Consider the following 13,688-nt stretch of genomic DNA (forward strand, 5'->3'; position numbering starts at 1 on the left):
TATGCCAATTAATCCAATTCTTGGCATTTTTGTACAGTCCTCCAGGTTCTTTTAAAGCTTTGCCTAAAATGTTTTCATTCAGGCTTGTACAAGAGAGGCTGAAGAAGATTTGTGAACTGGACAGATAATGTTTTACAACTGTCTTCTTCATTCTTTGTGGAAGTCACTGGCCTTAGTGAGCTTGTTTTCCTCCCCGCATGCTTGTCTCTTTATTTACAAGCATGGTGTCTAGTACTTCTATTGCATATGTGGAAATGAGAATTCTTTTACATTTCATTTTTCCTCTCCCTGCCCCTCCCTACTCTTCATTTTTGTCAGAAAGGATCTTTGTTGAATTGAGAGGTAGATACCACTTTATGTCTTAAAAGAGAATTTCTAGGAATAGTCTTGCAGTTAACAAAAGGAAAATATCACATTTCTTGGTGGGTATTAGCACTAGGAATACTTCCATGTCCAGAATTTAATAACAAAAAAGGAATGCAATGTAATCATGAGAACACAAAAAAGGGAAATAAAAGCTTTCTGTTGTGTGAGGTCAAAGCCCAGGCTCATGTTAGCAAATTCAGTAACTGTCCTCTGAAAATGCACACTTAGGACTCTTCATTTTCACCCAAAATGGGAAAGAAGACCTGTTTCCTGTGTTTGGCCACTAATTCCGTGTTTCTTATTCTGCTACCACAGATACCCACATTCCTGCTCCTACAACCCTAGAAAATCAGGAACGTGGGACAACAGTCTGGGGGCACAACCAGAAGAGGCACAGTTAGGACCAAGCCTATTCACAACTAGGTATACCCTACTTCGTAAGTAGTTCTACTGCAAGCGGTGTCAGTAATTTTAGCTCCTCCTAGCCACTGCCATGTGGCTGGGAACTGTGAAATCAATGGCTCTACGTGAAAAGCTGGAAGCTGAAGAAAAGAGGTAAAACTGGGTCTTCAGTGGGAACTGGTGTTCAGTATGCACAGTACGCACAGACAAGAGGTCCTTTAAGAAAGCGGTTGCTGAAATAAACAGAAAACAGTAGCCACAGAGAACAGGCTCTAATTATTTTAAATCATAATATTCAGGACCTAAGTAATTATTCAGCTATGTAATTATTTCATTTTCAGAGATACCAGTTAGTTTATAATGTTGTATCGCAGCCATTAGAGCGCTTAGTTAAATTTTACCCAGGTAATGTCTTCCTCAAATGACAAGGAGTTAAATGTGAATACTGAAGTCCAAGGAGGGGGGAGGGAGGAAGATTTTGTAATTAATCTGTTTAAAAAAATTAGCAGTGTTTTAGCACTTCAGGTGATCTGACTACTAATCTCCATTTGCAGATAACAGAAATCCAATATCCTTCAAGTAACCAGGTCAAAAGAACAGTTCAATAATTACAGGAGTCTTACATAAGAATCTGTAAAACACCCAGGAGCATAGGTAGTTGAGGAAGATTAAAGAAAGAAATTTTGTTTATAGATTTCATTTTTATGCCACTAGAATCTAAATAAGCTTAAGATGGTGCTTCTTACCTTATATAAAGCCCAAACAGAAAGTTATTAATCACAGTACTGTGAAATGAGTTATACTTTGCATATATATTCAGAACAAATCAAGTTCCATCTTCAGGTCTATGGTGTGCAAAATATTTGTTAGTCTAAACAAAATACTGACTCTGACCTCACTTCTTAGACTGACCTGTCAACTGGACTAATTCAAAACTCATTATCCATGAATTCACAGTTATTAAGCATTTGATTTCAAACTTGGTTTACCATAAACTACGTTAGCATCAAAACTGAAAAACAAAGAGTTCTGTGAAGCAACTTATTTTTACATAGTTGTGTCCGTGCATAAAATATGTATTTTTGTCACTCCATGACTTGACTTTTTTCTCATTAAATAAACCAAACATAAGGTTTCTGTCTCATTAATATGTAATTTAGGTAAACCAGATATCAAGTCATTTCTCTTGAAAGAACAGTATTTTTTTAATATCTGAAAATTAAGATAATTTATAGAAATAGGACAATGCTATCTGACTCTAAAGCAGAAAGGTGCCTTGAGTCAATGGTGCAGAGTTGGGCTTGTGATACTACGAAGTTAAAAATTCAAAAGGCTAAAATATTCCCAAAGAATTATTCCTTAAGAGAGATAGAGTTTTATGCCAAATCCATAAATTGCCAAAATTGGTTTTGGAAAATCTAACCTCCGATTTCTGAATCCCTCGATAGTGCTGAATATATCAGATAAGAGGAGGAGCCACCACATACTGAGTTATCAGCAGCTATGCTGGGGACACCTTCACCGGGTAGAGGCTAGGAGGAGCCCGGGTCCTCTGGGATCTAACCTCAGCTGCCCACAGAAAACTATCCACAGCTCAGCCTGTGGCTGCTTTCTCCCACTAGTTTCTCCTCTCTCACTTGAAAACTGCAGCTGGTGACTACTTACATCGCTGCTAAATTAAGGCAATATCACACAAACCGTCAGCTGCGGAGGCATCTGAGCAGACAGGTTGGTACCCCACTCTCCTGGACCATGTCACAGCACTTTAAGCAGGGATGAAATAATGCACTCTGGGGCAAGACAGTGGAGAATTTGCAGACTCTGTTCACCAGATAATTTCTATTCATCAGTTTTCTAAATTTCTGAAAATTGTTTTTCTACACTGAAGGATCTAGTAAAAATTACTTTGCACAGAGTTTTTAAGGAATATGTCATTGTTACAGAAATGTTTCATGACTTCCCAGAACCCCCAGCCCCACTCCTTGAATTGAGCCCCAGTGCTGAGAACAGCTTTTTGTTTCAGAGAACAGTCCTTTATTTGGATATAGCTCCCAAATAAACACTTTTTAAATGTAGAAAAGTAAGACATTGCCAACAGCGCTTAAACAAACACACAACTGAAGTATCTGCATTGAATGATTACTGCTATCCTCTCCATTTTTTTTCTGTATCGCTGGATTTGACATTGAGACATTAGAAGTCTAAGATGTGCTTTCTGTCAATAAAGTCCTTTTTAGCCGTAAGGCCCTTAAGGAAGTAGTTCACTATGTCTGTATAATGCTTTGCACACTGGGGCACTGATGTGGTTGAAGAAACCAGAATTATCCAATAACTTCTGACTACGAGCTCTTTCAGTCACAGCTGAGGCTTCTGAAAGTGCTCTGTTGCTGAGGTCAATAGCAATTCCTTACAACTTCCACTGGAGCATCCCAGTGCTGAGGCCTTTCAGAAGTCCCATCTCAGCTGTGGTAGCTAAGTTTGAAAGTCTCTTAAACGCCTTTCTCTATAAACAAAGCAATATGAAACATAAATTATTTCTTCCCTGAGTTATCAGGAGGAACAGAAATTCATATGTGAATAGGCTTATTACATCTTACAGATTAATATTTAACTCCTAAACCAGAACATTTTAGTAAAGGGCCACCAAGAGCCGTGACATAAGCTGAACTTGCACTAGATATAAAATACAGCAGAGAACAGAAACCGAAGTTGGTTTCCTACAAAAGCAATTGATTTGAACTTGAAGAAAACCTCAAACAGCAACAAAGGCGCTCAGAGAAAAAGTCCAGTTATTCTCAGCTAGATTCTCAAGTGTGTGTAAATTATGTTGCCCCTATGGACTTAAGCCCAAGTATCTGAACCTTTAAGCATCATTAGGCTAAATCCACCTGTTTTTCCAAACTGGAAACAAATAAGTATCTTCTCAGTAATACAATAAATAAGATACATTAAGGATTATATCAACCTTCTTCTTAAATTAATTTGAAATGCTGCAGTCTGAAATTAGCTGTCTGCTAAATACAGCAAGAATATTATATGATTCTTAAACTACTGCATTAATGCATCCTTCTTCTGTCAGTACCGCAATTCAGAAATTGAGTTTTTTCCCTAGCAATTGCATCTTATTTTTAGACCCTCTCTCCTAGCTAATAAGCAGTATATCTTATTTAAACAGTTGCAAAAGCCTACCATTCTGCTTCTGAATTATTGCCATTTATTAAGAACTTTGCCTGAATAGTAATTACAGGAATTATCATCATCATCATCATCCATTTTCCATAAACTTTCTGTACTGCATAGGACTCTGAGGAAGTAAATGAGGCACCTCAAGTTTTCAGAGGAAAAGGATGTCTACTTCCACATGTGGAACACTGTAAGCCTAGCAACTAAATACAAAACCCAGTTCAAAACTCAACACATCGGTGATTTGCTACACTACCTTAACAACCTGCAGTACAGAAATAGACACAATCAGCCTCCAAAGGAGTGTGAGCTGAAGAAATATGTTAAATAAATAAATAAAAAAAAAGCAGCTGGCCCTCTTTTCATGACAATGTTACATATACACAATACCATTTGAATATTTGAATGGGCAAGGTAGTCCATGAATAGTGGAAGTGATACAGTGCTTTTTCCTATGGATTTGTGTTATATTTCCCACAAAGCTTTCTTTCCCAGGACTTCCAGTTACACTATTGTGGATGGTTTCTCATGATTACTGCACTGCACCTTCCAAGGGCTGATCACATCTGCTGCTTGGGAAAGGAGCTTGCGGCACACGGGCTCCCGAGCCAGAGACCCACGTCAGCCTGAGAGCCCACACACACTAGCTGCACTTGCTCACAACACTGCAGAGTCATTAAGAGCTTTCCTTCCCTGTGGTACAATTTAGGCTTTTTTTCCCAACCCATGTGTGTATTTCCATGACACCTCGAGGCATTTCTGTTGAAATTGGCCTGCAGGTTCAAGAACTATGAAGGTGGAAGAAAAAAAACCCGTTGATGATGAGCAAACAGATGGCAACTGCCATCAAAAAATACCACATTTCTTTAGGAAGCTATGCTAAAAATGATCAACTATCGCTGCCTTGGGAAAGTGTTGGATGCCACTTTGAAACTGAGCTTCCTGGAGCGCTGTTTCACTATGAGGCATATTTAAAAGTTTCTTATTTATTTAATACAGCACAACCTGCAGAAGCACCACAGACGTTATCCCCATGGGAGATAACAGAAAAAAACCTGAAGTGCCACAGTATACTTCCTTACAAATATAAGAACCAAATATATTTATTTTATCTTATTTTATAGACATTTTAGGGGCTTTACCAAAAACACGTAACTCTCAACTCATTTCAGAGACGTTACAAAATCACCATGGTATCCTTTGAATGCCAGAAAAGCTACAAGCTACAAGACCACATATCTACAATGATATAAAGATGAGACAATAGAGAAGTATCAGTACTCTTTAAGGAAGTAGTAGTAGTAGTACTTGTAGTACTAGTAGTACTAGTAGTAGTCATCATCTTATTATTGAGGAGGAGGAGGAGGATAAAACATTGCATTTTCTCATAATGTGAAGAATTCTTGTGGAACAACTCTAATGTTTACATTAACTAAAAGGTAAGAATATATATGATTAAATATGTAAAATTAAAAATATATAAAAGAGTTTTTAATATGTACTAAATAGCAGTCAGAAAAGATAGAAAAGGTTTTAGGGAAGGGCATGTGTAGGGAAAAAAATCTGATGCAGTAAACCACTGATATTAAAAATACTGAAGGGGGGGGAAACAAAAAAAACCACATTGAAAATCAGACATTAATCGATCTACACTAAAATGTAGATTAAAAAAATTTCAAGCTGGTGAACAGAAGCTCAAATCTTCTTGCTAAGTTTCTGAAGTATTGGGATTTCTTCAAACATACGGTCAGTGTCTTGTGTGATCTAGTTGCTGAGTAATATCTAATAATTGAAATTACAGTGACTTGCTTACTGAAACACATTGCATTAAATATGTATATTATTACTGTTGAAGCCTTGAAGAGCACCATTTAATATTTCACCCGGGAAAATTCCCTTTTCAGCAAGTATTTCAGAAATACTTTCTGAAAGAACTAACATGCATGATGAACTTAAGAGCTGCAAAGAAAGCCAGTGAACCGAATGGCTGCATACAGCCAACAATAGCAGCAAGGAAACTGTGTAAGAGACTAATAATACACTTATATTTAGAGGAATGTCATAGAGCTATAAAGAAAATCCACTTTCATCCTCCAACTGTGAAAGAAATAAGGGTAGAAAAAAATTGGTAGTGTAGTTCAGGTTAACTACATGAATGTTGTGGACACATCAGAGAGATTTAGGTGTTACTGCTGAATGAAGAAAATTATATATTCACCTGTTTGCTACATAATTTGGCACTCATTAATTAATTAATGGAGACTGTGTTTCTAAGTAATACAGTCACTTCTGAGAATCTCAGCTTAATGTGCCTCATCTAAGCATCTGATCTAGGCATATCTGGTCTAAGAGTTTAATTTTGAATGCCTATCTTCTGCAACAACAGCCAGTGGGTCATTTCTAGCCATTAGCTTTCTTTTTTCAAATAAAAGTGTGAATGTAGTAAATCCTGTATCACAACCACGTTAACAGCAATCACATGTTACTTATTTGTTTGACTACCAGGTGCTACGTGTGAGGGAATGCTGATTTCTATAATGAAACTGTTGTTGATCCACCAGAAATACCCCGATATTAGACTCTTAGGTAACAGACATTTGGGAGCCCTAATTGCCTGCTGACATGATATTTACAGTGCCTTATACAATGGAGTGACAATGGCTACTCCTCACACCTTTTGACTTTTATATACACTTCCACACATTCACACACACATATAGAAGATACTTTCAGCATATATATGTATGTGTGGAGGGAGTTCTATGTATACTTATATATTAGGTAATATTAAATAAGAGAAAATGGTTAGTGAGAGCCTACCCCTTCTAATAGATTCTTTTTATGCTGTCATTTTTGAGAATAAAATCCAGTTAAGCCTCATTTCTTCCAAATCTGTGTTCCATGGAGAAGTGTTTTAGTATTGTTTTTTGAATCAATGGGCATAATGCAGAGAAAGAGGTTTCTATCTGCAGAGGATCATCATATTTTTAGAAGCAATACTGCTGTTATCACAAGAGTGGTCCATTAACTGTAGCACAGCAGTGAGGGAATCACTTCTGAAATGTCATCAGCACTTCTTTTGGTAGAAAGCGTGCTTAAAATAGCCCTGTACATATGGAGGCCTGACTTCATATAACGATTTCAAGTAAGAGTACAGAAATATTTTGTGCATTTGTTTGGGTTTTTTTCCTTTTATGTGTGTTCAATTTTATTTGCACAGACATGGGGCTCTGAAGTGCTGGATTCCCCTTAAATTTTACTACCTGTAATAGTACCTTCCATAGCATGGGGGTTTTTTTAATAATGATTTAAATACAAATCAGCAGTGTGTCTGATCAGACTAGGTCTCTTGGAAGTATCACTGGCTGGAATGCTTTCAAAATATTTTCAGAGTTATTTTTCTTTTTGAACACGGAATGATTCTTCTTGTAACCCTAAAAATGCTGCTTTTGTAGACTGAAAATAAAGCTCAATAAAGTAAGATTGTTTTCAGTGGGCTTTGGAATTGGTCCCAAGTCTTTCAGTTTGCCGATGGCAATCCTTAGCCAGCCTGTGGGAAAGCTACATTAGTTTTGTTGCAGAACTACTGCAGAAAACTTTTTTACATTGTGAATACTCCAGATAATTAACACACAGCATCCAGCATGAAATATTTTGTGTTAGATATTGCAAGATGTCACATATACCAGTTCATCTTGTTTTACTTCTACCAGCGGTCATCACCAGAGGATCAGATGGATGTAAGTCGAGCATACTGTCAGGCAGGTCATAAAACTGTCCGTATCACTATCCTAAAATATGAGCTTTAGCATCCTACAGTCAATTGTGGAGCAGTAGTTGTTGTAATAGGTGCTGATCCTGCTGTGAAAGAATGAAGTCGGTATTACTGACTTGAAGGGGAGAAAAGACTGCATGCTTCACTTGGATATAAGAGAAGTGGACTGAGTCTCTGGAGGAAGATCATCTGGGTTGCAAGAAGAATGGCTCAGTGGTTACCTGCTACACAAAGACTTCAAAGAGTCTGGTGCAATTTCCTACCTGAACAGGGGTCCCTGGATAATTTTGAGCATTCATCACAAGTGACATTCATCTCTAAGAGACAGTTTTCTAGTCTAAGTTAAGAAAAAGTCTCTCTTTTGGACAATAGCAAAGAAGAGACCTCCAGGAAGTGAAACACTTTCAGATACCTCTGAGATACTTTATATAAAGGTAGAATTTTATTATTTTTTTATTATTCCTCTGGAGGTGCCTATATTACTATTCATCACTGAGGGATACTTGGGCAACTAACTTTAATTGGACACCTCTTATTTACATGACTAAAAAGCTGGATCCATTTAGGTAATTGTGGAAGCTAAACCTTATTCTATGAGGAGCTGAATTTGTGTCTCTGCATCTTAGAATTTCACCTGTGAAATGCACACCTTCCTTACAGTGAGACTGGGGGGCTGGGGACAGAACACAAAACTTTAAAATGTACATGATGTTGTCAAAATGTCAGTGGGGGCCAGGCAATTGCTTAATGTAAATAGATGGAAAAGGATGCTGGAGGCAATGAGCTCCAACCCCCAATAGGTATGAGCTGAATCTTTGTATTCTAATGTTTTTGGCATTTTTACTAACTAAAGGAAAAATCTAGAGACAGGACTTTGTTTGGAGTTTGAATGAACTGGATGATACTTCAAGCACTCTGTATGAAATGTCTTTTAATTATTAATAGTATCACTTAAGCCACAAAAAACACATTTTCAGTAGCACAGTGGCTGACATTTCTTATTTGTATTCAGTTCCACTGAATTTTTCAAAACAAAACGTTCAGGGCATTTTTCAAGGCAAATTTCTCAATTAGTCAGTTAAGGGTTGTTGTAGCGACAACCAATTTTTTTTTTCATTCTCTGTGTGTTAGATACCATAGCCTATGTCAAGACCTTATGCAACCTATTTCTAATTATTCACAACCTTTTCACTGTAACTGTAATCTGCCTCTTTTGGTATTAAAAAGGCAGGACACAATTATTTATGGGTTTGATATGAAGAAAATGTGGAGTGTGTTCTTTAGAAATATGTCCATGATTTGTAACAGCACTAACAAAAGTTACAAGCTTATATTTATCGTGTGATTCCAATCCAGTTTTAGTTTCATAATTTTTGCTAAAAAAACCCAAAAACAAACAAACAAACAAAAAACAAACAACACCAAAACCCAAACCTTCCCACCTGCATTAGAAAGCAATTAAGAACTGTTCTGCAGAAAGAATTGTCTATGATTATAGTTGTATTGACGACTATATGACTATAGTTGTGTTAATGCACCTCACAATGTTGCTAGACCTACATGGACCCCAGTTTTGGTCCAACCTTGCAAGGTCTTTCAATGCAACACAATCTGCAGTAAATTAACATAAAATATTAACAAAAAAAATAGTTTATACATAAACAAAGCTTTGATTATCTGTACATTAGTGCACCAAGCAAGTATTTAGAATCAAATATGTCACTCTCAAACCAACTTTGGTACCATTGCTAGTTATAAATTTTGGCCAAATTACTTGTTTACACTATCCACAATGTTCATGTGAATGATAACATTTTCAATAGAAAAAATGAGCAACAGTTTTCACATTTTATCACATCTAATGTAAAGTGAGAGGTGGAGATACAGTGTTTCAAGCTGTGTCTTTTTGCCTCTGCTGTTTTCAATGGTTTTTTTCTCTGCCTAATTTTTCATCTCTTCTTTGCTTCCTTTCTGTTTTGATCTCTCTGCTTGTTTACCCTGACTTCCAGCATTACTTCTTATCATTTTTCTTCCTCTCAGGCACCTTTTTTTTTTTTTTTTTTTTTTGGTATTCATGATATTTCACCAAGATACAATACTAAGAAATACAGTCGCTACTACTATGCTGCTGGAATGAGTCCTGTGTGGTAGTGTCTATCCAGTGTGATCTCAAATCATTGATTACAGCAGTCCCAAAGGTATAATGGTGAATATGCACCATGGGTATGATCAAAGCAAGAGCCTGTAATGCCCAACGAAAAAAATCAGAATAATAGAGAAAATAAAACTTACTCACAGAAATTCTTTGTTAACTGTTTTTTTTCAAATATTCTTTAATCATTTAATTCTGGGTAAAAATTATTTCAAAAACCACCAAGTCAATGGCCATTTTTCCTTTAATGTCTTTGACCTTTGAAAAAATTAACCATTTCTGTCTTTGAGCAACTGTACAAACAGACGTACTTGTTTAGGGATCTGCAATCAAAGGGGTGGTCTTTGTCTTGGGTGGTCTTTGTCCTTATTTTAAGTCATAAGCAATTAATCCACCATTGTGTGCTTATCCTACAGGATGTTCTACTTTAAAATCACAGTAATTTAAAAAGTACTCAAACCCAAAACATCATCCAAAACTGGCGCACTTTCCAGTTACCTGCAAAAAGCTAAACAGATTTGAAACAAAATAGCTCCTGGGTTAGAGTCTTGCATGCTGTATTAGCCTTGAGCAAAATTTTACAGTGCAGCTACTTAACCTACAGGCAAAATTTCATAATGGGAATACTGAGAGACCTGTAGCTATAACCAGTACTACTGGGCACCAGTATAATATTTCATTTACACTTCTTAAAAAGCAATTTTTCTTAATCTTGCTGCATGAATGAAAAATCTCATCCCATAGTCTCCAATTCACTACCCTCATGAACTCATAAAAAGGTCTTTTAACCACTGCTGTGATTTTCAAGTGGAAATAATAAAATTGCAAGAGTTAAATATTAATATTCTGTTCTTGCATTGTGCCTTTCTTTGATACCAATTACAACTTGAACTTCACCTAACTCAAAAAGACTGCAGACTTCACTCAATTAGCAGTAATAGGATTAAAACATAGCCTTGGAACTGAAGATTTAAATAGAAGGAAAAAAAGCTTGGCAAATGTACACTACATGTACCAAATTAATCTCAAAATAAATATGCAGCCCTGGGTGAAATAAGTGGAATGTGGAATGCTGGAGGTGTGGGGGTTATTGTGGGTTTTTTACTTTCTTGACAACCTCTGCGGGTTGCATTGCTTTGAAAACTATCATGGCTGTAGAATAACAGTACTTCTTCCTTTAGGTTTATGAACACTAGAAAAAGTTACTGCCAATCAAAACAGGTATTTTCCTTTGAAGAGGACCAAAGCCATTTCTGTCTGTTACTATCTTCTCCATTATGAAATTTGTATGGTTCTCAGCTTTGTGAAATTTAAGCAATCCCGCAGATGTGAATTATTACATTCAAATAGCTGTCTCCTGAGAAAGGATAAATATGCCCATTTACAAGTGAAAACTATCGCAGAGACCAAAGCTATGTTTCTGCACTACAGATTTGAACAGCAGGCAACTAAATTTGTGGAAGAGAATTCTTGCGTCACTTTACTCATGCTGAGTTGTTTGTGGGTAATTTTGTATTTGCATTTCATGGCCAATGAATCACTTCATTTTGAGTTATCTGCTGCTACATTGTATGATACAATGCAGATAACATGAAAATGCTTTCCATTTTAAAGAGCACATTTGACTTCTGAGATAAAATCAGTGTGTCTTAATATTCTCTGTTAAATGAAAAAATTGTTTAACCTCAGTTATGAAGAGCTGTTTATATCCTTTTCTCGGAGGCAAATACAAAAAATGCTACATCATGTTTCACTCATCAAAAACTCATAAAGCAGGACATTTGAAGTATAGCTAAAGAGATCCAGAACCAGCTGTGGGTCAAGACAGGTGGAAGTGAGACACTTAGCTGCTTTTATTTCCTTCCAACTAGTGGAGAAATCAAGCCCAAGATTAGCCACAGGTTTTTCTTGACAATAACCATGTCTTCATTCTGTAAAAATGCACTTCAAGAAATACCAGAGAATGACTAAATGCCCTTTTTCAAAACAGTATAAGATGCTACAGAGATTTGGAAATGAGCTTCAGTGGTTGCATATTTCCAAAACCTATCCCTACTACTATGACAGATAACAACTCCACACAAGAAAAGAAAGAGTAGTACTTTCACGGGTAAAGCTGATTGCCCAGGAGGGTTGTTAAAGACTGCTTTGTATTTCAGATCACTAACAAAAAAATTTCCATGGGAATGGGTCTAACAGCAACCAATATGAGGAAAGACAGTGTGGTCAAGATCACAATATGCCAGAGATCAACAAGGGTTTAGAAGGAACAGGATTGGCAATAAAAGGAACAGAAATATCATGGAGATACAGAAAGATGCTTCAACTCATATGGGCTACAAATTGCAGCACTCCAGAGTACCAAGAAAATGGTCTGTTAAGCTCCAAACCTTCCAACTAAGGACAAAGTGTGTGATCTCTTGAATCAGATTGGCTTCAGCCTCTGTTGTTTTGCTGGACTGCAGGTAATCACAGATAAATCATGACATATTGACATTATTTCAATCACATTTCAGTTTGATTCCAACTACCTGTAGAGGCTATCCAGAGTTTCCATTCATTTCAATCTCTTTGCCTCTCACTCCAACAAAATAAGTTAACCTGAAATCAATTTATCTATAAATTGCAAGGATTCAGTCTGGGTTTTGTAGCAGATATTTTTGATGTCCTGCCTCTGAAAAAGTATCACTTTCCCAAGTTTTGAAGTGCTGGCCTCCACAGGTCCTAGATCATTGCTTAGAAAATAATGTACAGAAGCTCATTCAATTATAATATATCTTTAAATGAATCTAATCCTGTCTGGCACCACTCAGAAAGCAGACAGGCCACTTAATTAAACAAGATCATCTGTCTCATGGTAAAAACATACTGAGCTTATGGGGGTGGTTAGAAATAGTTTGAAATGAATGTATGAGATGCATTACCATCATTGCAGAACTAGTAAATCGCAGCTGAGAGCAAAATTCTCCTTCTACACAGCTGGATCACAACATAGCCCAGAGGTGTCTGGCATAACCACAAGAAAAAACTCACTATCTTCTTTCTAGAGCTTGATTTAAAATTTCCCCTTTCTAAGGCAGAGAATCACCTAATCACCTTCTCTGATCTGTCCAGCTACAGAAGTGACCAACATATGAAAAAGGCTGTAGAAGTTGATTGGGACAGATTTGGAACTGATAAATTCTGCTTTGGTGAGGAGGGGAGAAGGACAGGATGAACACAGAGACTCCAGACGTTTAGAGATGGTTGTCATTCTTTACAAAGATTAAGGGACTTGTAGCTCTGCATTCCTATATTAATCCAAAGGCCAGCCATTGTAAAAGCTGCCAGAGTACCGGCTTCCAGACACCGCACTTGTGATCAGAGCCTTGAGCTAAATGGACTACCATTTCTACGCCGGATTTTTTTTCTGGCTCTGCTGTGTTAGTTTTACATGGCAGATAAGCAACATAGACGGCAAAGATCTTTAGAAAACATTTGAGAACAAAAAAGGCAATAAATGAGCACAGTTAAAACGGAGTCTCTCACGCAATGGCCAGTTTACTTGTATATTGGAAGGATATAACCATATGAATATTTTTCAGAATAAGAAAGCTCTTATATTAAGAGATAAAAGTCAAACGGCTGGACAACTTGCACATCTGATTTGCTTAAGGAGATCTACACAAACTGCAGAGCAAATGAACTAAGGCTCACAGAATAATGCATGAGGACACAAAGGGGTTTTATTTTTAATATATTAATACAGTTGAAAAGAAAACAAATAATTCTGATTTTTCTAGGGAGGTAAGGGAACCATAAACACTACAG

The sequence above is a fragment of the Falco cherrug genome, chromosome 5 (genome assembly GCF_023634085.1).
Source record: "Falco cherrug isolate bFalChe1 chromosome 5, bFalChe1.pri, whole genome shotgun sequence".
NCBI classification, from domain to species: domain Eukaryota; kingdom Metazoa; phylum Chordata; class Aves; order Falconiformes; family Falconidae; genus Falco; species Falco cherrug.